The 21697-nt window shown below is 39.5% G+C and overlaps 1 protein-coding gene across 5 annotated transcripts in view; it reads right to left on the reverse strand.

Annotated features, from left to right (window-relative positions):
* LOC109033171 (inactive peptidyl-prolyl cis-trans isomerase FKBP6) overlaps positions 1-14827 on the reverse strand; it is a 53623-nt gene extending 38796 nt beyond the window's left edge. For 2 of the 5 annotated variants that reach the window (XM_019045647.2, XM_072300897.1), the window contains exons 1-3: positions 14532-14688; positions 6783-6998; positions 1-51 (exon numbers count right to left, since the gene is read on the reverse strand). The gene's annotated coding sequence lies outside the window, so the exon portion shown is untranslated. Of the gene's footprint in view, positions 52-6782; positions 6999-9710; positions 9815-14531 lie in introns of all 5 variants that reach the window. The other 3 variants (XM_072300906.1, XM_019045650.2, XM_019045649.2) reach the window with 3 other exon arrangements.
* Positions 14828-21697: the final 6870 nt, after the last annotated feature.

Here is a 21697-nt window from a genome sequence, read left to right on the forward strand (position 1 = left end):
CTTTAGTTTGTAGTAAGGGACGATTTAAATTTTTTTCTTGCTAAGTATTTCCTGTAAACAAAAAACAGACTTGGTCAGAATATATTAAGGGAGGAAGGGATGGTTCAAAAGGGTCAGTGGCAATCAGATCCATGCTATTATATATCACTTTCTACTGATCAGATGACGCTATCACTACAATTGTTTACAACAAGGAAAATGGACCAATTCACTCTTATGGCAAACGCCTTTCAGACTTGGCCCTGTTACAAAGCATGCGAGTTCCGTGAAAAATCAATGGCTGTCCCTTGACAGTTTTTACCATTACAATATACTAATTATACTACATATATATTATATTTACTATATACTATAATTTGAAATAATTCTATAGAAAGCACCTTGAGCGAATAAAGTGAGTATTAATCTGACTCAATGAGCGAGTTTAAGCACAAATAATAGGCTACTTGAGACAACGGGACCAAATTAAGCAAAAATGAATTTATCAAAATCAGAAGGTAAAATAGCAATTTGAGCCTCATTCACAATCTTGGATTTGAAAATTTCGAAAATTGGACTGAAAATTCGAATTGCTGGTCGAAAAATACCCCCTCGTACCTATTTTAACGAAAATGGATGCAGTAGAAGTCGATAGCATTTTAGGCCACATCCGCCATCTTGGATTTAGGAATTATGAAAAAGTGACAGAAAATTCGAGTTTTTCGTCGAAAAATACGCCTTGATACCTAGTATTACAAAAATCGATGCAATACAAGTCGAGATAGCATTTTAGGCCACATCCGCCATCTTGAATTTAAGAATTTTGAAAAAGTGGCTGAAATTCAATTGTCAACTTTGTATATTGAACCTGTAAATGAAAAAGACCAGTGAAAAAGTGAATAATTCATTTTGAAAAAAAAAATGAAGAAAAAAAAAAAGTTGTTTCTTTTTCCTTCATGTTTTTTTTTAAAGGAATAGTTTATTATAAATTAGTTTCACCTTGAAGACCCCCTAAAAGCCTCATTTATCGGCCAGCCTACGAAGGAAAAAAACAGTAGTGTGCTAAAGTTAACCGCGCGAAAGAAGAAGTTTTGGACGTAGGCTTCTTTCAAGGGCATCAAGAGCTGCTATTTCCCTAATCTGCCGGATCCCATTGGAGATGTTGCATGTGTGAGGGATTTGCGATTTGACCATTGATGCTTATATAAAAGTTCGCGAGAAACACGAGAAATCGTCTCCCAAGCTTAAAAAAAGCGCTCAAAGTGAGGCCAAAATGGAGGGGATATCCCACCCTACCCTGAGAGTCTACGTCTACATCAAAACAAACTCTCATGCAAAGATAGGGAGCAAATACATTAGCAGGGTTGCCATGTTTTCAGTTTTGGAGTCCCCAAAATAAAGTGGCTCCATCGTGTTTCGCGCGAACTTTTACATTAGAATCAATGGTCAGATCGCAAATCCCTCACGCATGCAACATCTCCATTAAATCTCTCGTATAGGTAAATAAATTCTGAATGAAAATTTTACCTCACACGGCGTTCGTTTTAAAAAGTTTAAGTTTTTTATGAAGACCACCCGCGATTTTCTTCGATGAAAGTGTTAGAGGAGGTCCCTATATTGAAAAAGTAAAAACCGCGAAATCGTAAGTGGGGCCATTTTTTCTTTCGAGTTTTTTTTTATTTTCAAGGGTAAAATGGCGGCAGAGTGAGGGCTGAGGGGCCAATGTGTGACCACCATAACCCTCAACCCTCTGGTCAAATTAAGTTCAAATTTCATGAATGTTAGTCTTCAGAGCTTCCTCAAACGTTTTAAACCCTCCCTTATTATGATGCGGGCGATGGGGCAGTGTGGATTTTGGTTTGCGATTATCATTGAAAATCATGGAGAAAACTTATTATTTTACACTGTGTGAATAATTTTAAATCTACCTTGATGAAGGCATGCGATGTTTCCATATTTTCGTTTTATGCAATAGGAAAATTATGTTTTCCAGAAAATGTCAATTTTTATATTTGATTGAAACCTGTCCACGCTCATTGATCAGCGCTACTTTTTACATAGGCACATCAGCTTTAATTGACGAATTTTTCCATACAATGGAGCATTAAGTCAGTCATTTAACTTCAATTTATAAACGCAATCTATTAACGAAATTAAATGCACATGAATCGATGTTGGCGGATTTTGTTCAAAAAAAATTCCCGGAGTATATGTAAAGAATAAAATACCTGTAAGAAAAAATAGTCTTTAATTCGCGGGCAAAAAGTAAACAAAAACCGTTCAGAGATTTTGCAGATGTTCGTGAAGAATTTAAGTTCCAATCTCTTAAATCTAAAGAGAGAAAAAAGAGAGAAGAAAGAAAAGAAAAGAAGAGGAAAAAAACATCTACAAATGATGAAATTTCAACTTTTTCTTTCTTTTTTTTCTTCTTGAAGGATGACAATACTTCTTCTACCCTAGAGTAGCGAGAAAGTAAAAACTTCAAGATTCTCGTTCAGTGATTACGCGGGAATAAACAAGCAAACCCAATTAGCGCATGAGCCTCCAAAGTTTATTTCTCGCTCAAAGATTTTTTCGCTGATTTTTGGAAATCTGGAACAATGAGCTAGAACACATTTTTATCGCTTAGTGAGTCTTTGAAGTTTTTTTTGTTTTTTTGCTTTTTTCTTTATTTTCTCTTCTTTTCTTCTTTTCTTCTTTTTTGAAGGAGATAGGCTCAGAATCAACAGTTCCTCTAAAACTTTTTAAAACTTCTTCTTTCGGTAAATTTTAGCATATTTTTTTTTTCCTTCCTAGGCTGGCCGATAAATGAGGCTTTTAGGGGGTCTTCAAGGTGAAACTAATTTATTATAAACTATTCCTTTAAAAAAAAAACATGAAGGAAAAAGAAACAACTTATTTTTTTTCTTCATTTTTTTTTTCAAAATGAATTATTCACTTTTTCACAGGTCTTTTTCATTTACAGGTTCAACATACAAAGTTGACAATTGACGCTTAAAGTAAATTATTCTGGGCATTTCAACAACTGAAGTTACGAGATAATGATGAAGAATAAGATTGCAACAGTTTAAAAGCTTCAGACAAGAAGCCGCCTGCGAAGACTGCACTTCGCGGCGGCGTCGGATACACGTCAGCGTCAATTCAAAAAACCCGCGCAAACCTCGCCGCCATTGTTGTTTACGAAAATCGAGCACCCCGAACGAGCACCAGCCACCGCCGAACTGCACCAATCCAGTGCGTATTCGGGGTGCCCTGTTGACTATCAAGTCGTCAGTCGGAAAAACCCTAACTGGTACCAAGTTTAACTAAAATCGATGCGATAGGAGCCGAGATAGCATTTTAGGCCACATCCGCCATCTTGGATTTACGAATTTTGAAAAAGTGGCTGAAAATTCGAGTTTCTCGTTGAAAAATACCACCTGATGTCAAGTTTTACGAAAATCTATGCAATAGGAGCCGAGATACGGGGTGCAGGAATGATGTGTCACCAAGGAGGAGAAGAACACGGAGAAACCAACAACAAGGGTCTCGTGACGTCATAGCAATGATTGGTGGGTCACTGGACAGTGGACACCATACAGTCGTTTTAACAACCGCTTGTAACTTGCTGATGTATCTTGGCCTTCACTGCCATGCCAAAATGACAGCCAATCGGAAACCCTCTTACATGGCTTCGCAGCTTGCACGTGTAACCAGTAGCTACGTTTATGCGAGGCTCGAAACCGGGGTTTCACGAAACCCGAGTTTGTAATGCAAGTTTCCTCCGTCGGGTTTATGCGGGCGCTGTAACCCGACTTTCGCGGGAAATCAAACTTTCCGATTTTGGCGCTGTTTATGCGCATGTTTTCGATTGAACTTGAATTTCATGTTGGCGCCATTTTCACAAGCTATACTTCATTTTTCCACTATGAATTGATTCAATAAATTATTAGGTATTACTCTTTTATCCTGTGTATGTTCAATTTTTCCACAATATATAAGCGGAGGCTTCATCTTCACTAGAAAAGCCTTTACTGACTTTCTGAGCAACAGTTGGAAAAATGACAAGTTTCAAGAAATGACGTTCAGTATTTTTTAATGAAGGAAGTAAAGTATGACAAGAAGTCTGCAACGCCGCAAACCGAAATACGTATTTAAGCAGTTTCACCATCGATTTACTCTTTTCCAGCTCTTTATATCCGTTCATGGTTTTGATTAGGTTCCAAGAACCTTTCTTCAGATTCTTGCAGGTAAGGATCAGATATAAGCATACACAATAAAGTTGCTGTTCCTATTTTGTGGATGTGAGGGGTTGAATCGCAACCAGTAAACGCATGCAAGAACAGCGATCATCTCGGATTTTGCGCGTTTAACGTCACTTCGAAAACGCAAAGAAATATTGGTGTCTGCTCATCAATTTGATGGAGTATAGGTTTGTGCAATGGATTCCTTAGTGCATGCCTATGCTTCGATCGCACTCGATGGAGTAGAGACCCACCATCTGAAACCGATGGAAAGTTTTCTACATTATTTTCGAAACTTATTAATTGTTCATCCTCCAAGTTTACGGCATCTAAAATTGAGTTCAGAGTGTTTGTGCAGTAATCAGTAAGACACCTCACTATTAATGGCTCATCACTTTTCACTTGTCAGCCATGATGACAATCATCTTGATTATCTTGTTTCATTTTTGTGTAAAAGACTGTTTTACATTTCATTTAGATTCGTTTTGTTGACTAAAAATGCGTGTAAATTGATACCTCACTTGTTATCTCACGTGACTTTTTTTTTCATAAAAATTCACACTCCTGCCTTTCAAATTTGGCCGCCATCTTAGACTTCGGGCACCAATTTTGACCGGGGGGCTTTTTTGACTTCATTAATGAAATCTACGACCGAAATTACGTAGGAAATGACATATCACTTGCCTTATCACGTAACAATTTGAAAAAATGCACCCTCCTGCCTTTCAAATTTGGCCACCATCTTGGATTTGGGGCTCCAATTTTGACCGGAGGACTCTTTTGACTTCATTAATGAAATCTACGACCAAAATTTCATAGGAAATGACATATCACATGACAGGATATGCACAAGTGAAAATACCGATATTTCGGAGGCCTTATTATGGGCGCCATTTTGAATTTTAGGCATTTTGAGGGGTGTTCCGGGGTCGGACAGAGAAAACATTTCAGGATACTGTTTGAGAGAGCCTACTAATGACTTTTACACAAGTTTTGATTACATTTTACATTTTTAACGGCGTTCTAACAATGATTCAACGCGAAAATTCGGCAAAACATAGCGAAATCAGGGCCCCCTGCCCCCCCGGCCGCCATGGCCTCAGAATTTTGGGCTCACTTGCGAAATTGAACCTTCTATAGGTAAAGATGATATCCTGAAAGTTTCATGCTTTCTTCCAGAAATGCACGATTCTGGGAACTTTTTCCCCTTATCCGCCCTACTATTTATGTCCTGCTAAAGCTCTCTAATATTTAGGTAGTTACTAATTTGCTTAGAGCAGATCGCCGTTTGAAAATATTCTCATTGGTTACACGTGCAAGCTGCGAAGCCATGTAAGAGGGTTTCCGATTGGCTGTCATTTTGGCATGGCAGTGAAGGCCAAGATACATCAGCAAGTTACAAGCGGTTGTTAAAACGACTGTATGGTGTCCACTGTCCAGTGACCCACCAATCATTGCTATGACGTCACGAGACCCTTGTCGTTGGTTTCTCCGTGTTCTTCTCCTCCTTGGTGACACATCATTCCTGCACCCCGTATCTCGGCTCCTATTGCATAGATTTTCGTAAAACTTGACATCAGGTGGTATTTTTCAACGAGAAACTCGAATTTTCAGCCACTTTTTCAAAATTCGTAAATCCAAGATGGCGGATGTGGCCTAAAATGCTATCTCGGCTCCTATCGCATCGATTTTAGTGAAACTTGGTACCAGATAGTATTTTTCAACCAGAAACTCGAATTTTCAGCCACTTTTTCAAAATTCGTAAATCCAAGATGGCGGATGTGGCCTAAAATGCTATCTCGACTTCTATTGCATCGATTTTCGTAGATTGGTATGCCAATTTATGCGCGGCGTAAGCACCGCGTACCGGCGCTTTACGCCGGCATGTGGGGGGGCATCGCCCCCACCCATCATGGTGCGAGGATCGCACAAGACTTTCTCGCTGTAGCCGGCGCTCCGCGCCGTCATAAACACTTTAACTGGGTTACTTAGAAAAATACTTTCATTTTCCAAAATTTACAGTCCTCCAAAATGCGCTTTCCGTGTGATTTTGCTAAGAATCGAACATGGCCCCTATCCACCCCAAATTTTAGTGTACCCCAAAATCGTTTGACGTGCATAAGGAGACCATAGATATGGTCTCCTCTGCAAATTTTGAATGAAATCCAACAGATAGATTCTGAGATATCGCTATACACAAATTTGGGGAATGCCTGACGGACAGACACACATTTTTTTATGTACCTATGGTTATTTTAACTCCTGGGACCTTAACACGTCTAGAAATGATGAAATTTCCATTTCTTTTTTTTTTTTCCTCGGAGGATGACAATACTTCCTCTACCCTAGGGGAACGAGAAAGTAAAAATTGCAACCTGCACTCTAAGCGGTCTCCACGTTTAATTATCACGATGAGAAAATACAACTACGTTCCCACCACTGGGAGACTTTAAAAATAACCCGGGTGGAATGGGGCTAGCATCTAGATCTACCAGCCGCCTCGCGGCGTATTCCAATGAGCCCGCTATAGCATAGCGCGCTCAAAAAACATATGAACAACAGAAAATGAAAGAAACCTACTTGTTCTTCGTCATGTGCTCTACTCATGAATTCATCACCCTTTTCTTTAGCGTTTGCTATCGCTTCTGCAATCGATTTCGCACTAATTTCGTAGGTAGCTGCCAGAGAATAGTAAAATCTTCCTGACTTTTAATATTTCACGGAGAGGTGCTTGTGAGACTGAGAGGATGTTTGGGAAGGCTCTAGTAGTGATTCCGGATACCTGGTTTTTTCTACCTGCATTTGAAAACATACTTGATGAGAAAATATTGAAAGACGAAAGGGTGCTTGAGTAGGGATCCTCGCTTTTCAAAAAAAAGCTTCTAACTGCTCTTGTGAGCCCTGTGGTACCTCCTTCCATAGTTGAAAAAAGCTGGATCAGGTATCATAAATTTTAAAAATTAATATTTGTGTGTAGTTCCCTTCTCAGGCTGATTTTTAGTCTACATTTTAAGGAGCGATAGCTACCCCGTCAAGCCTATGAGATCCGAGAGAGGTAACCAGACTCTATATTTACATGCATTTACCTGATTTCGGCCTCTTACGTGGTTTTGCAGCGTTCCCATTACGATATCTCCCCAAAAACTCAACAAATCCGAAATCCTTGCCACTCCCAATCGCAGCATAGATTCCCTCATATAATTGCATAATTGATAATTCATTGCCATTTAAAAATGACAGGGGTTTATGATACTTCCCGCAAAGCATATCAGGTGCTTGCATTCCTTGTTTTTTGAACAACATACTGTTGGAAGAAAATCAGATAGGTTATCACCTAGAGAATTAATGGAAACCTATTTAAATACTTTAGGGGGTTTTTCAAGACAGCACCTTCTCGTAAGAAACACACCCAATGATGTTTCCTCACATTAGTGACTCAGGCAACTAAGTAAACTTGCTTCAAAGGCAAGTTGGATGCGTCAGAGACTAATCGAAGGAGACTGCCAGCAGAATTATTTACCATTTCGCTTGTTGTAGTTTAAGGGCGCACGTGCACTTAAAAAATCTTAACCTCAAATGATATCAGACATTTTAGTCCAAGAGCTCGCCCGAAGAGTTTCAACCGGAAAGATCTAAAAATGCCACCACTTTTTTTCGATGTCTATTTTATTGATGATTGAAGGTCAGTCGGTCTGGCAGGTCATATCGGTGACGTTCAATGGCCATAAGACTTCAAATTTCAAAAAAATTTGACAAAAAACTGGAGAGATCTATGCATGAAATTTTACCACCATGTAGAATTTTATGCCCCTAACGCAAATGAATCGGTCTGGCAGTCGAAATCGGTGACAAAATGGCCGCAAGACCAATTTATGATTGGAAAAAATTTCCGAAACAGCCTTCCAATTCTGAAATACTAGATTTTCCGTGAATTCAGGCAATAAAATATGGCAACACCGGCTTTTTTGGGTGGGCCTTGAATAAAACAAGGTCTTGGAGGAAGGTTTGGACCATCCGCAGCCATTTTCTGCCAAAAAAGTTCAATTCTGGTGTAAGATGAGTCGCCTTTTTTAGGCCATTTTAAACATTGATGAAAAACAGGAACATTCTAAAAAAAATTTTTTAACTATGAGACATCGACTAACTATGATACTATTGACATAGACGAAAATTGGCGAAAGTGGCTCTTTTACAACCCTAATGAACATACCTACTTGAAGGACTTTATGTTCCTCCGAAGGAATCGTCATGAAATAGCGCGTCGAATGCCAAAAAACCCGCATTTTTCGCAAAAATTGGCCTTCAGACCCATGTTTCGGCGAATGGTAGACCCCAAAATGGACCGGCACCAAACCATGATCTTTAAATGCTTGGATTGAATCACCTTAATTTTCGTTTTTTGAACTTTACCCGAAATTTGGGGACTTGAAAACGCATTGTTGAACTAATTTTGAACTTACCAAGATAATGTTAAGGCAAAGTAAGGGGCAATTGGTTCATTTCGCGGGAAAAGCTTATGACCTTTAAAATGACTTGTTTGGGGGTCCGAAACCCCCCTTAAAATTAAATCGAAGTGATTTCTGCAATTTTTACTTAAAAGCGGACACAATTCGGTAAATGTTCCCGTTTTATTTTCTTCTTTACGATAATTTGAACCGGATTTATGATTTTTTGAAAATAGGTCGAATTTGAGCTTTGACCTATCATAACTCGGTCAAAAGTTAAGATATTGATCTGCGGTTTGCGCCAAAATTCTTTGTTATTTATGTTCTCTCTAATGATGTATCACAAGATAGGGGTTACCATTTGAAAAAAAAATAGTTGGGGGCCCCCGCGCCCTCCCTGAGGGGGGGACAAAAATTTTGATCCCTCTAGAAGATGGTCCCCTTTAAGATAGGAACATTCCCAAAGTTTCGTCTTTCTATCTCTAACCGTTCAAAAGTTACGAGGGGGGCTACGGACTTTTGTGACACCAAATCAGCTATTACAGAAAGGGCACAATCGACATTTTTTTCGAAATTGAGTTTTTTGCGGTTTTCGCATTAGTGTATGTGGACACATCCTGTAGTGCAGACAGGGCACTATATTCGCATTTTTTATGTGTTTTTGACAGGGGTTAAGTTCCTCACGTAGAGCAGAAAGGGCACTGTTGCAGCAATATAGTGCCGTTTCTGCAGTACATGCCCACTGGGTACGCGCGCATCGGCAGCGGCAACTCGTCGTTTGTTTTGTTTTGATACGATTGAGAGGTTAGTTTTGCGTTTCGAAACGACAGTGATCGCGCTACACGCTTCACTCACGCTGAAAATGAAAGGAGTGAGAACTGAACTGTGGGAAGTGAGAGGAGCCCTAAACAGGTTGGATGAGGAAGTAGGTAGAAGATTACTACGCTATTGAACTTCAAAGGATACTTTTTTTTTTTTTTGACTTGAAATAAGCCAGAAATATTTTTATTAAAATTTACATAGCTGTGGGCAAACCACATGGTGAAAGTTCGAAATCGCATACCATCAATTGCGACATTGCCAATTGCGACGTCTTCTTTTTTTTGTTCTTAAGTATTCTCTATTGAAATTTTGTGTAAATTTTCTTCACACCATCAAGATTGTTTTCTGAAAATTTCATGGGAAAATCTCTATTAGTTCTCTTTAAAAAAATAGTATAAAAAGAGAGCAGAAATTTTGAAACGTTGCAATGGAGATATACAATTTCCAACTTTCGCTATAAACATGCATCATTGCCGTACATTTGAGATGAAAAACAAGGGCTAAAATAATTTTCTGGCTTCATTCTATCACTCTTTATGGCTCCTTCCCCCATGTATTACAGAAAGGGCACTAATGCTCTTCCTTCAAGTGTCATTATTTACAACCCAGAAAGAGTATCATGTAAACATTTTTTATGGAAATTGTCAGTCTACTTGGGGGACAAAAGAAAACCTCGAAAATTTTTTTTCCAAAAGCTTATAGTTTACTCAAATCAGTTTTTTGCATTTTCTGAACAGTTAACATTTCTGCAATAAGTGATTCGTATGTATCTTTGGTGTTAGTTATTGCCGATTCTAATTAAAATACAAAAAAAGTTTTTAGTACTTTTACTTGTAAATTTTAAAATTACATAAATGAAGCCTTCCGCCTGAAAAAGTAGAAACTCACATTTTGCCGTAAAAAACATGAGCTTACATTTGAATATTATGACAGGGTTTATTCCTAGGCTAGTTTTATTTGACAACCAATAACTTAATAACTAACATTTACCAAGGAATGCACTTATGAACCCGCTTGCAATCCATTAGCTAACACATCTTAAAACTGTCAAACATGAATGAATGTGAGATGTGCTTCCGAACATCACCTTTTCGATAACTTCAAACATTCACATCCAAAATAATTTAGCATGTCGAAATCTTGTTTTTTATTTTTAAAAAAGTATGGCTTTAAATTCATTTTTATAGTTCGAAAAATATTGATAAGAACATTGTTAGTCAAATTAACGCATTGAGAAATCGTAAAAATTGCTGCGCAGCATGCGAATTCAGATTTCCCGCATCAAATGCTGGCTTCTGATTATGCGTCTTATTTAACCGATAAGCGTGTTCCATTGCATCCCATCTTGCGTTATTTATAATCTGTGGCCGCGGAGACACTGACAGCCTCCAAAAGTGGCTTCATTGGCGCTCCAGAACATTGCGACTCTATTATCATTGTACCCTATGGTTTGCAGTCACCAAAAAAAAATTAGGAAAAAAACTGTAGGCTTCGGTCATTTACTACCTTTGAATGACACAATAAAAAAAATGACTTAACTGACTTATTGGGCGCAGTGCATAAATTTAACTGCACAGTTAAGCCCATTGAGCTCTTCCTGGAGTCGGTCTTTATACATTTAAGTTTAAGGGTGATTTTACGATAACAGGAATAGTTAAAATGTGAAATACCTTAGAAATAAAAGTGCACCAATTTTAACAGGATTTCATTACCTCATTTTAAAGGTATTAAACTTCCTTTTTCCAGCTTTGGCACGCTCTATTTTGATTCAGTGCAAAGTTAAAGTGATTGATAAACAAGCCATTGAATCAGGTATCAGCGCTTCCCGCGGGACTGCTGGAGGTCCACGCAAACATGGCGGCCCTGCCAAATTGTGTCGGTTACGTAACAGACACAGCGTAACCGACACTCAAAAATGTGAGATTAAAGATGATACAAAAGATGAAACTTGGCAATTCTTGAGTTATGAGGTGGAATTAATGCTGCCTTAAAAGTTTTCTAAACTTTGGAGACTTCCTTTTAGTTTAATACTATTAAATTGAGGTTTTTGCGTAGTGAGGAATTAGTGCTACGCACGTAAAAATCACTAGTTTTCATAATGATTAAAGTTTTCATTGTAAAAAAAACTGACTTATCAGTAATGGTTTTGTCAAGAAGACTTCAGCGAACAATTTGATGGCAGTTTTGAAACTCCTGACTCCATCTGACGAGATAAACACTGCATTTAATACAACTGCAAAAATTTGTCGCCAAATGTGGCGACACCTCTTTCTTATGACTTTTCCCGCTCAATAATAAACATTTCAGTTCAAACTGGCAATTTTCTTGAACACTAGAGTCTCTATTCAGCAAATATTGCCAAAGAATTCATGATCAGTACTGATTTGTTACCGCAAATTGCTCTTTTGCTTCAAAATCGGGGTTGGCGACGCGTAACCGACCGGACATTTTTGGCCTTTAAAGTCTCATATTATTGAATATAATAATAATTCATCATATTTTTTAGCATGAATAGGTTCAGGGACATCATTCCTATTGATTAATTAATTTGGTTTTCAATCGTTCTGCCCTATGTCGTTCACAACCCACGGCGACACGACTATTCCTATTATCGTGAAATCACCCTTAACCTGTTTTCTCAGACTAATTGTAAGTAGGTAGTCTCCAGGAAACCATTTGCAGCGGCTATGTTATTGTATCTTTCATACTATTTCATAGTAGCTCTCGAATGTTAGCTATTATTCCTAACTACAATTGAACTGGATGAACCTACAGCTGCAGAAGATGAAATACCTATGATGTCTACTCTCTGCTCAGTCCCTAACACTTTCTTGCAGCAGTGCGTTAAGAAAGCCTCTTATCATCAGCCAGATCCGATAATTCCAATATCCAGCTTTCCTAAAATCAGTAAGAGTACTTAAGTTGCTCCAAGCTCCATTAATTCAGTCTTGACTTCACATTACAATTAACGCTGTAAAATTTGGGCAATCGCCAATTATCTTGCAAATGATTAGGCCCTTTGCTAGGGTGTATTCTAAGTATCTAAGAAATGGATTGTAGCTCCTCCATCCTGATGCATGATGAACTTTGCCAATGTAACCAAGACCAATCTACACAGGTCAGTTAGTGCGCATCTTTTTGGAATCTACTCCTCCTCCTGGCCGTAACTTGGCAGCACTCAATGCTCCATCACATTGGCTGCTCCCATAAATAATACATTGCAGGCACCCAATACCACGTCACTGTGCAATAGAGATCCAAAACTTGTCCTTGGGAATGACTTATCTGCGCGGCGATTAATGAAACCTTGTCAGCATGATAAGACAAGACACAGCCCTATCTTAACCATGCAATATATCACATTTCGATGACTACCTAATAGGGATGCTTAAAACTTTCAATAATTGGCCTGCTGTGTAGATTGGTCTTGAATATTGCTATGATGGACCTATGAGGTCATGCTGGTTCACATGGTTCTCGCAAATAGATGCTACACACATACAGCACAGTCTCCGCCATCCCTTAAGATCCCAAGTAGCAAAATAGAATTTTTTCCTAGAATAAAAAATATTAAGAAAACTTCTAGAAAATACCAAGAAAATGAGAGTTATCTAGAAAATAGAAAGATAAAACATTGCGAGTCACAAGTCTTATCAAAGAAAATAGATCTATTTCATAGGTCTACTTTCTATCAACTTTCCGTCTGTAAAAAAGAGAGAAAATTTATTGAAAGTAGAATTATTTTCTAGCCAATTTCTTAATGTTTTCTTTCAAGAAAATACAAGGAAAAAATGTATTTTCTTATGTCTATTTTCCAGATCCACTTTATACCTATTTTCTTTCAAGAAAATTGTTCTATCTAGAAAGTAGACATTTTCTTGATGAGCGCCACCTAGAAAGTAGATGACAATGCTACTTGGGATACTGCGATTAAATCTGCATAATTCATTTCAAGACTTACAGCCACTTAGTGTGGCGGATTGTGGATGGTGCATGAAGCTGAATCCCCAAAAGGTGAGTGATGAGTGCCCAATGGTACATGGATTGAAAGTAGCACCTGCATCTCTTGCCCATCTCTCACATCTTCAGGGGGTCAGAGGTGTCGTCAGCTAAGTTGACGGTTGTTTACTTTCGGTTTGCAGGCGTTTTCGCGTCACTACTATCCACATGAAAACATCAGACTCTCTCAGAAGCAAGAACACAAGCTTAGATAAGTTTTTTAATACTTTCAAACCCTGTAACACTTTAATTTCTAGCCACACAGAAATCACCACCACAAAAAAGTTGCAACGCATAACTGATAAGTAGTCATTTTACAATACGATCATGAGACTAATGTTTTCAATGTGAATAACTGCGAACGCCGCTTTGTTCAGAGGCTCAAATTCGTCGTTGGCACTTGCAAACCGAAAGTAAACAACCGTCAGCTTAGCTGACGACACCTCTAAATGGGTCCCTCTGGTTGTAGTTTTAAAACTAACACCTTGTCTTCACGGGACATTTTCATGGGATTTGTCCCAAATTCGAACCGCAGGAATGAGACTTCTGGGATTTATCCCAGTTACCGTCTCCACGAGAGGGGACTCATACAGTCCTAGGACTACTTTGCGCAGGAAGATAAATTAGTTAAAGTCGAGTATTTAACCGGGATTAAAATAATAATTGCACTCAATTGACAAATATACACATTATTATAACTAAAAAAACATTAACAATGGAGTAATCGACGAAATATCGCACAATTCGTTTTCACATCTTCCTCTCTCAGTGGGTCCTAGGGGTACAAGGACCATACCTTGGTACTGGGCAAAATGTTGATAAACTCAATATTTTTCCCAACTTCGTGAGTGGGATTCTTTCCAGGGACAAGTCCCATGAAACGGCCCGTGGAGACAAGGCCTAATGCTCACTCATTAGACAATATCAACCTAGCTTTGAAAGGATAGTGGATGAAAACACTGTGGGAGGATGATTCGTGATTCGTGGGAAAATAGCAGTGAAATGTAAACTCATTGATCATGCCTTCGCTCTAAGTACTCCTTAAACATGGAAAACAATGTACCTGTTCAACAAATTAAGAGGGAGACGGTTGCTAGGATCAAATCATGTCCCTGAAAAAGAAAGAAATTACAGATTACTGCTCTAAATTCTGGATTACCAACTTATTATTTATCAACAGCAAGGCGGATAAAGAATGGTGGTCGCATTTCGTACCCTCTGGACGTCACACGGTATCGGGTACATCGGGTACATGGGCTGGCCGAGGCCGGGGGGGCCGACTCAACCTCGGATTGCACGGCATAACCCGTACCCTCCTGACGTCACAACGCTTCAAGATGGCAGCCAAAATCGAAATGCGACCACCATTCTTTATCCGCCTTGCCCATAGAGTACAATAGAGTCGCAAAGTACTGGATCGCCGATGAAGTCACTTTTCGAGGCTGTTTTGTCCAGTTCTCCGGAGACTAGTGTGCGGCGACTAGCGATGACGCATACGCAGAGACTCGCGCTCAGCGCTCCCCACTCCCGACAGTCCCGACTCGGCTCCGTTCGTCGGCTAGACACACACTGAACCAGCTAAAATAAGTAGGCCGGTAATAAGTCTGAAATTGAGTCCATATATGAATATTATCTCGGAGTAACATACATTAATGGATTCATTATGGCTTTGAATATCTATTTCAAGCAAAATTTGCACAAATTAATACCGATGGAATTAAAAAAAGTCGAAAAAACACAAGCAGTCGCTGATTTCTCCATAAGCCACCGTGTAAAAAAATGCCGGTTGGTTCACACTTGGTATAAGTCAGAAATTAAATTCCTATATGAATTTTATCCAGGAGTAATATACATCAATGGATTCATTATGACTTTGACTATCTAATTATAGCAAAATTTGCACAAATTAATATCGATGAAATTAAAAAATGTCGAAAAAACACGGACAGTCGTTGCTTTTCCCGTAAGCCGCCGTGATAAGAAATGCCGGTTGGTTCACACTTGGTATAAGTCAGAAATTAAATCCCAATATGAATATTATCCAGGAGTAATATACATCAATGGATTCATTATGGCTTTGACTACCTTTAAATAGCAAAATTTGCAAAAATTAATGCTGATTGAATTATGAAATACCTAAAAAACACAAGCAGTTCTTGATTTCTCCATAAGCCGCCGTGTTACAAAATGCCGTTGGGTTCGCAAATGGTTCACTATTTTCGGAGCACACGCGGCTCGGAAACGCCTGTTCATGGATTGGCTTCATCGCCGCTCCAGTACTTTGCGACTCTATTGTACTCTATGCATGTACCCCGATGTACCCGATACCACCCGATACCGTGTGACGTCCAGAGGGTACGAAATGCGACCACCATTCTTTATCCGCCTTGCTAAGACACTCCCTTCTACTACTACTGAGAGTCAAGACAGTAGTAATTTGCAAAATCCATCCATATAGGTCAGTCATTCCCGAAACCCAAATGAGAATCTTCTGCGCATGACGTCAGCATTACTGCCGCGAAAACCAGAAATGTCGGAAACAATGCTTTTCTTATGGGAGAGAACAAATTTTTCTTAATGAATCATTTAAATTTCTTACTTTTAAATTCTTTGAAGCTTTCTGAGTGTCGAAAGGAACGTTTAGAAATTAGCGTCAAGGGTTTCAATTCAGCTGAATTTGCGTTTTTATATTTTTAAATGATTTTTGAAGTCAGCGATGTAACAAGCCATCTAGTGGTATAGATTCGCGTGTAAAAATGGCTGATGCAGAGTAAACTGTAAAAATGAAAGAACACAAATTCGGCAAAATCGAAACCCTGAATGCTAATGTCTAAACGTTCTTTTCGACACACAGAAAGTTTCAAAGGATTTAAAAGTAAGAAATTTAAATGATTCATTAAGAAAAATTTGCTCTCTCCCATAAGAAAAGCATTGTTTCCGACTTTTCTGGTTTTCGCGGCAGTAATGCTGACGTCACGAGCCAATGGAAAGGGGCTTACCCCGAGCGGGGAAATCTGCGCAATGACTGACCTATATGGATGGATCTTGGTAATTTGAATCGTTTGAATCCATTTCTGATTGGTTCCCGTATTTTAGGCCTCCACAGTGTCACAAACGGGAATAAAGATTACATTTTCACCAATTGCAAAGATTATAATCTGGAATGGACCAGGGAATTACGGGTTCGGCAAGGAACAAACGGAATGAGAGGAGGAACGGAGAAAGGCATTTGAGAATGGGCCGATCAAAGATTACGAAAAACGTTCAAATTCTGTAATATTTATTCCCGTTTGTGTGACATCCATGAGCCGAATTGTCTTGACTCTCAGTAGTATAAAGGGACTCTACTAAACATTAGAGTACCTTTATAGTCTATAAAGGTACTCTACTAAACACATGAACACGTACTAACCAGGGTTCCCAGATGGAATTTTCAAAAATCAGCACTCAGCCTTATCAAATTTCAGCACTTTTTCAGCACTCTGAAATTTTCCTCGAAAAAACCTAATTTAAAGTTAACTACTGTTCAAAAATCAGCACTCAGCCTTATCAAATTTCAGCACTTTTTCAGCACTCTGAAATTTTCCTCGAAAAAACCTAATTTAAAGTTAACTACTGAGATTTTAACGGTAAAACCCACAACTAGAGACGCGTTGTTAAAGTTAGAATTGCGACTTCTGAGTTATCCGCTGAGTTGCTGAGCTCAGGTAAAGTGTTGTTAAACGTTTTCTGAGGTTATCCGCTGAGCTGCCAGTTTGTAAACAAAGGCCACCATTTTCTCAGCAAAATTGGTCAGCAACGCTCAGCCATAGACGCGTTGTTAAACTCAAAAAGGGAAGTCAGCGAAATGACGTCAGTCCGCCATTTCGGAGTTATCCGCTTAGCAAAACAAAAACAAATATTGTCTATGACGTAGTAATAGCAGCTCAGCCAGCTCAGCGGACCATGGGACATGGCTGAGCGCTGACCAATTTTGCTGAGAAGATGGCGGCCTTTGTTTACAAACTGGCAGCTCAGCGGATAACCTAAGAAAACGTTTTACAACACTTCCGCTGAGCTCAGCAACTCAGCGGATAACTCAGAAGTTGCAATTCTGACTTTAACAACTCATCTCATGTCCCGTGGTCCGCTCAACGAACTACACCTCTAGAATGGCCGCGAGATAGCAAACCTGCGTAACGCGCATGGGCCGGTTTTTGAAGGCAGGAGGGGGGTGGGAGCCCAAGTATAGCTAAAGCCAATATTAAGGTCCACTTTCACCCAACGAACTACACCTCTAGAATGGCCGACCAGTGTTAGAGACCCGGAACGTTTTGAAATTGATATAGGTTAGGTTTACTTGGGCTCACACAGCAGGCTGCCATCTAAACCCATGTCAGACGCTGTCCACATTTTACCGAATATTGTTGAATAAAGTGATAGCAATGAAAAGATTGCATAAGAGTCGCACCTCCAAAGGTTTTCTTAACTCAAAAAATAGGAACTTTGAAAGCAAACCTCAAAAAAAATGAAAGTTTACATAGGTTGAAATTTTCACATGTAATCCTTATGGGCAAGACGCAGCAGAAATGGAGATTGAGGTTAGCTATACTTGGGCTCCCACCCCCCTCCTGCCTTGAAAAACCGGCCCTTGCGCGTTACGCAGGTTTGCTATCTCGCGGCCATTCTAGAGGTGTAGTTCGTTGCTTTCACCCCGTATGTGGGGCTATAAGCCCCACATACACGGTAAAAGTGGACCTTAATATTGGCTTAATGTGGGAGTCACCGATGCGTTGTTGAGCGGTGACCTTCAAAGTCACTTTAAACAGCAGTTACTCGATTAAATCGGCAGGGCCTAGCATTGTTGCCGAGTTAGAGGCCCAATACAAATTTTTCATAAGAGGTCAAATGGGTTAGTGAACATATTTATACAACCCTGACAACAGTGACTTAACTTGTTTGGTTTTTTAAAATTCTGGAAGTGCACGTGAATATTGAAGGTTATGTGTTGATTGTATTTTGTTATTTCCAACCATGAAAGAAATTCCAACCGAACATATTATGATTATTTTGGGTAGGTGAAGTATTGTTCATAGGTTCAGAAATAACTTTTTTGGGCTGAACCACTACCCTCGTGGATTTGTCATCGTGAACACCAGCTCTACCTGCTAGCAACTCCCTGCATGATTTACCCGGCTTGGGCATAATTTTAAGTAGGACCGTTCTCTTCACGTTCTTGTTCCTATCGATGAAACACATTTTAATGACTGAAAATTGCGAAACGCTTGCGAAAACGAATAAAAAAACTCCACTAACCACACTACACGACCGGGAGAAAACCAAACACAGAGCAATCCTCCAGAGGATGGCAGAGGATGGTGATCGTTGATTCAGAATACCATCGGTGAGCCTTAATAATCGTCGGCCCGGAGAATATTAAGGTTCACCGCTCAACAACGCATCGGTGACTCCCACATTAAGCCAATATTAAGGTCCACTTTCACCGTGTATGTGGGGCTATAGAGTACAATAGCAGGGACAAAGCATAGAGTACAATAGAGTCGCAAAGTACTGGAGCGCCGATGAAGCCAATCCATGAACAGGCGTTTCCGAGCCGCGTGTGCTCCGAAAAGTGTGAACCATTTGTGAACCCAACGGCATTTTTGTAACACGGCGGCTTATGGAGAAATCAAGAATTGCTTGTGTTTTTTAGGTATTTTATAATTCAATCAGCATTAATTTTTTGCAAATTTTGCTATTTAAAGGTAGTCAAAGCCATAATGAATCCATTGATGTATATTACTCCTGGATAATATTCATATTGGGATTTAATTTCTGACTTATACCAAGTGTGAACCAACCGGCATTTCTTATCACGGCGCGGCTTACGGGGAAAAAGCAACGACTGCCTGTGTTTTTTCGACATTTTTTAATTCCATCGATATTAATTTGTGCAAATTTTGCTATAATTAGATAGTCAAAGCCATAATGAATCCATTGATGTATATTACTCTTGGATAATATTCATACAGGGATTTAATTTCTGACTTATACCAAGTGTGAACCAACCGGAATTTTTTAACACGGTGGCTTATGGAGAAATCAAGGACTGCTTGTATTTTTTCGACTTTTTTTAATTCCATCGGTATTAATTTGTACAAATTTTGCTTTAAATAGATATCCAAAGCCATAATGAATCCATTAATGTATGTTACTCCTGGATAATATTCATATATGGACTCAATTTCAGACTTATTACCGGCCTACTTGGCTGGTTCAATGTGTGTGGACCTAGCCGACGAACGGAGCCGAGTCGGGAGTGGGGAGGTGGGGAGCGCTGAGCGCGAGTCTCTGCGTATGCGTCTTCGCTAGTCGCCGCACACTAGTCTCCGGAGAACTGGACAAAACAGCCTCGAAAAGTGACTTCAACGGCGATCCAGTACTTTGCGACTCTATTGTACTCTATGGGACAAAGACATAAAGACACTAGTGCTCGTATCTAAAAGCACGGGGAAAAAATGAAGCCTGGTTTGGCGCTGGGTGCTTGTGTGAGTGTGTAAATGAGCGCGGGAATCCATGGCGGCAAACAGAAATTTGATATTGAACTTGTCCTCTTGATTTTTCCACATTTCTTCTTTTAAACGTGTTTTAAATGCCTGAAACGATTATATTAAGAAAGTTGGGACTGCGTCCTAATATAATGCACCTACTTTGGCTCGGTAATAGGCAGTAATCTCAGATAAAGTTAGTTTTTCTTTTGCTCATGGTGGTTCTGCTGGTTCAAACAGGCCGTTACAGTCCTAGATGACCGTTACTCCCAAATGAAATTAATCGGTTGACGACGGACTAAAACTAACCTAAAGTTAAAAAATATCGTTAAATCAACATAGAATACTTTGTTTCCGCAATTTTATTTAGTTCCCGCCCTACATTTGAATTTCAAACTTGTCCCGATTTCACCGCCAATCCTCTAGCCAATTGTAGAGGTGAGTATTGAAAAGAAGCTTCATTTTTTGCTTTAATTAGAGCCAATGTAAAAATTCGTGAGCAGGTACTAGTGCTGCTATCTTGCGTAGGACCCTCGCAACTCACTGCTGTTATCAGTTATTGGACTTCATTAAAATCCGTAGGATCGCGTATAACTGCAAAAAAATCGAATTTTTCGCCCTATGCATGAGTGCAGCGATGATAACCAAGTCGGAAGGGGTCAAAAAACGCCAAAAGTATTCTAATTTTTCAAGAATTCAGCCGCCTTATGTGTTATTTTTCAATCTTCGGCTTAACCTCACTTTTGGAGCGGGCGATGGATGAAACGAGGTTCGGGGGAAGGATCCTCTGAGTTGACTAGGGTCCTACGCGAGAATGCGCTGCAATCACCCGCTCACAACAGAACGGCGTCCTATAGAACTCGTCCCTGATGACAATAGAGTCGCAAAGTACTGGATCGCCGATGAAGTCACTTTTGGAGACTGTTTTTGTCCAGAGTACCTAGTTTCGTCCCTAGGTACGAGCACTCCGTCTTTATCTGGTCTTTATGTCTTTGGTACTCTCCCTATAAAGGTACTCTAGAGAAATCAAGAACTGCTTGTGTTTTTTCGACATTTTTTAATTCAATCAGCATTAATTTTTGCAAATTTTGCTATTTACAGGTAGTCAAAGCCATAGTGAATCTATTAATGTGTCATACTCCTGAATAATATTCAAAAAGGAACCTAAATTAAGACTTAAACCAAGTGTGAACTAGAGTCCCTTTACTGAGAGTCAAGACACACTACTAATGTGAATCCATTTCTGATTATTGGTTCCCGTATTTTAGGCCTTCACAGTAGTGTCACAGTCACAAACGGGAATAAAGATTACATTTTCGCCGATTTCAAAGATTATAACCCTGGACGCTAATGTCTTAACGTTTTTTTCGACACTCAGAAAGTTTTAAAGGATTTAAAACTAAGAAATTTAAATGATTCATTAAGAAAAAATTGCTCTCTCCTATAAAAAAAGCAATGTTTCCGACATTTCTGGTTTTCGCGGCAGTAATGCGGACGTCATGCGCAGAAAATTCTCATTTCGGTTTCGGGAATGACTACTGACTTTTATATGGATGGGGATCTGTGTAGGTAGGTACTCTAGATAGATCTATGACTCTAGCACCATAGAAAAATACTAGGGGGCTACGCCCCCTGGCCGCTACGCGGCCCAACCCCCTGAAGGCGCTCCGCGCCATCAATGGGCCGCTTCGCGGCCCTATTT

This window comes from Bemisia tabaci, chromosome 1 (assembly GCF_918797505.1).
Source record: "Bemisia tabaci chromosome 1, PGI_BMITA_v3".
Lineage (NCBI taxonomy): Eukaryota > Metazoa > Arthropoda > Insecta > Hemiptera > Aleyrodidae > Bemisia > Bemisia tabaci.